Consider the following 4,370-nt stretch of genomic DNA (forward strand, 5'->3'; position numbering starts at 1 on the left):
CTCATCTAGATTTCATTACTCTTTAGAGACCGTGCATTGAAAGGAAATTAAACTACAAACGCACCTCCGCCAAAGAAATTGTTTGTTAGAACGTTTAACTATATTACACCATATCTTTTTCAAGTCTTTCTGCTTTCTAATCATCTCAATAGATTTCAGTAGAGTAGAGTGGTAGAGTAGAGTAACTTTATTGATCCCCAGGGGGAAATTCAAGAGATTCATTCAGAGAAATAATTGACCAACCCCCTCAGGTGTCAAACATATTGATATGCAGTTACAGTACCATTCTACTACCATCTCATCTAGATTTCATTGCTCTTTAGAGACCGTGCTTTGAAAGGAAATTAAACTACAAATCCACTCAGAGTGCAGACCTCCGCCAAAGAAATTGTTTGATACAAAGTTTAACTATATTACACTGTATTTTTTTTTCAAGTCTTTCTACTTTGTTTTTGAGGAGTTAGAAACTGGAATATCAAATTTCGCTCTATCCCGTAATTGAATAGAACCTTTCAAACAAATCCTGGATCCGCATCGTGATTCGGATCACCACCTAAATTTACTCAATGGTTCCTTTTTTCATCTCCAACGACTCCACAAAATTTCATTTTATCAATTGTTCACAAAATTCCATTCAAATACGTTCGACTTTTTGAGGTATCCTGTTGACACAAAGAAACAGACAGAAAAACCAACCAACCAACGCATCCGACAAAATTACCACATTGGCGGTAACTAAGCTTTATACCTCCCCCTACTCAACATCAGATGATCCTGTTGTCCAAAATAGGGATCCCTAAAGAAACAAAGTTGGGAACCACTGTTGTGTGTAACAATCACTAGCCTACACAGTGCCAATGTCGTAATATAGCCTACAATTTGCTGATAGCCTACACAGTGTCAATACCATAATATAGCTACAATCTGCTGAAAGCATACCAGTGTCATTTGCACTACAATACATTTAGCACACTTGTATCTCAAGCAACTTAAAGAGAGGGCATACAGTACAGTACTACAATTTGCTAAATACATACCAGTGTCACAATATAGCCTACAACTTGCTGAAAGCATACGATACTGTATTACATTACATGTAGCAGACAATTGTATCCCAAGCGACTGAAAGAGAGGACGCACAGTACAAGAAAGTACAAAGTGTGTGGTCAACACAAGGTATAACAGTAGCTACAATACACATTAAGATATATAACAGACACAATCAGTGTCATTTCAACCACACAGAAAATTACATTAAAAATAGACATTGTAACAGACACAATCAGTATCATTTCAACCACACAGCAAATTACATTACAAATAGACATTATAACAGACACAAGCAGCGTCATTTCATCCCAACATCAAACTACACAAGAATAGACATTTTAACAGACACAAGCAGCGTCATTACAACCACACAACAAATTACATTAAAGGAGTAGTCCGGTGTGAAATGGTTTACGTTGTGTCAATATGTGATGCTGAGCGCTGACGTTTGCCTCATACCTCGCATCCAAAGGTCCCCTGCATTCCGAAATCCGAGTGGTAGGCGGGACCCCGCGAGCTAGGTGAAATGCAGCTTCTGTTGGGAGGTCGTGGCACCTGTGTTAGCCATGGGGCTAAATCTTTACTTTACACCCATTTACGAGGCTCAAAGTTGCAAAAATGTTGATCCCGTAGTGTCGGGTGGTTGTTGACATGTAAATCCAGGCACTGAGAAGTTTGATAGTGCACCGTTGTTTTAACTACAATTACGTTTTTGAAGGCTGCGCCTCGGAGGACTCTGCCGGGCGCCGCCATCTTTTTTTCTAGTCGCGATACGTCAATAGGTCATGTGATACATCACGTGGTTATTGGACTGCAGTCGGAGACCGTCTAAAACTTCAGCTTCAGCGACAAAACACCCATTGTATATAAAAAAAAAAAAACCAAACCTATAAGTACTGTAATATTTTGTCGCTGAAGCTGAAGTCAGTTTTAGACGGTCTCCGACTGCAGTCCAATAACCACGTGATGTATCACATGACCTGTTGACGTATCGCGACTAGAAAAAAAGATGGCGGCGCCCGGCAGAGTCCTCCGAGGCGCAGCCTTCAAAAACGTAATTGTAGTTAAAACAACGGTGCACTATCAAACTTCTCAGTGCCTGGATTTACATGTCAACAACCACCCGACACTACGGGATCAACATTTTTGCAACTTTGAGCCTCGTAAATGGGTGTAAAGTAAAGATTTAGCCCCATGGCTAACACAGGTGCCACGACCTCCCAACAGAAGCTGCATTTCACCTAGCTCGTGGGGTCCCGCCTACCACTCGGATTTCGGAATGCAGGGGACCTTTGGATGCGAGGTATGAGGCAAACGTCAGCGCTCAGCATCACATATTGACACAACGTAAACCATTTCACACCGGACTACTCCTTTAAACATAGACATTTTAACAGACAAAAGCAATGTCAATTCAACCACACAGCAAACACACACAAGTAGTGTCACTTCAACCACACAGCAAACTACATTAAAATAGACATCACGATAAAGACAAAAACAGACAAAAGCAATGTCAATTAAACCAAACAAACTACATAGCGATAGACATCATGATATATAGCAAACACAAGCAGTATCATATCAACCAAACAGCAAACTACATTAAAATAGACATCATGATATCTAACAAACACAAGCAGTATCATTTCAACCAAACCCTATAACAGCATAACAATATAATAAATTAATAATAATTAATAAATTAATAAATTATAACAGGCACAATCAGTGTCAATTCAACCAAACAGCAAATTACATTAAAAACAGACATTATAACAGACAAAAGCAGTGATTTCATCCCAATGTCATATATGATATAAAGCAAACACAAGCAGTGTCATTTCAACCACACAGCAAATTACATTAAAAATAGACATTGTAACAGACACAAGCAGTGTCATTTCAACCACACAGCAAATTACATTAAAAATAGACATTTTAACAGACACAAGCAGCGTCAATTCAACCACACAGCAAATTACATTAAAAATAGACATTTTAACAGACACAAGCAGCGTCATTTCAACCACACAGCAAATTACCTTAAAAATAGACATTTTAACAGACACAAGCAGCGTCAATTCAACCACACAGCAAATGACATTAAAAATAGACATTTTAACAGACACAAACAGCGTCAATTCAACCACACAGCAAATTACATTAAAATTAGACATTGTAACAGACACAATCCGCGTCAAATCAACCACACAGCAAAGTACATTAAAAATAGACATTATAACAGACACAAGCAGTCATTTCATCCCAACATCAAACACCATAACAATAGACATTTTAACAGACACAAGCAGTTTCATTTCAACCAAACCCCACACTTCATAGCGATAGACATCATGATATATAAAAGACACAAGCAGTGTCATTTCAACCAAACAGCAAACTACATAACAGGCACAATAATATACATGACCACACAATAACAGATATAAACAGATTCTCTTCAACCCAACACACTATATACAAGATTCAAGATTCTTTTTAATAGTCCCGAAGGAAATTTGTCTTGGACATACATAGCTGCCACATACACACAACATACACATGACGCCAAAAAACAAAAACAACAATAAACACACACATACATAGAAACACTCAAGTGCATATCCACCACAGCCCACCACCCGCATACATACATGGCATTACAGGATGGTAGTTGTTAATGACCTGCGTTCAGTAGGTTAACAGAAACAGGGACAAAAGAAAACCTGTACCTATTCAGAAACCTTTTCTTGTTTTTAACTGGTACTCTGAATCGCCTGCCAGAGGGTATACAGTAGGCCTAACAGACATAATAATAGACATGACCACATAATAACAAATATAAACAGATTCTACACACTATATACAGTTACAGACATAATAACTAACCTCATCATATCAAACAAAACTCAATTTCCTCAATGGAACAAGAGAATAAGAGAATCACCAACTCTACACTCAGTAAACAGGTAATAAATTGCTACTCGACGTGAGGGGGACAGGAGATAAGGCCACAGGACGCCATTTTGTTTCAAAGTGAACAACATGAGAGGGACAGGAGATAAGGCCACAGGACGCCATTTTGTTTCAAAGTGAACAACATGAGAGGGACAGGAGATAAGGCCACAGGACGCCATTTTGTTTCAAAGTGAACAACTTGACTTGTAGTGTCAGCCATCTTGGCAGTTTAAGAAAAGTGAGGACAGCCTCTAACACAGAACGATAATAAAATAAAATAATTTCCGAAAATATTTAAAAATACATGTAAATATATTGCAGATTTGTTTCTGCGGGGCATTACTGATGAGTTGTGTTTT

The sequence above is a fragment of the Engraulis encrasicolus genome, unplaced genomic scaffold (genome assembly GCF_034702125.1).
Source record: "Engraulis encrasicolus isolate BLACKSEA-1 unplaced genomic scaffold, IST_EnEncr_1.0 scaffold_35_np1212, whole genome shotgun sequence".
Lineage (NCBI taxonomy): Eukaryota > Metazoa > Chordata > Actinopteri > Clupeiformes > Engraulidae > Engraulis > Engraulis encrasicolus.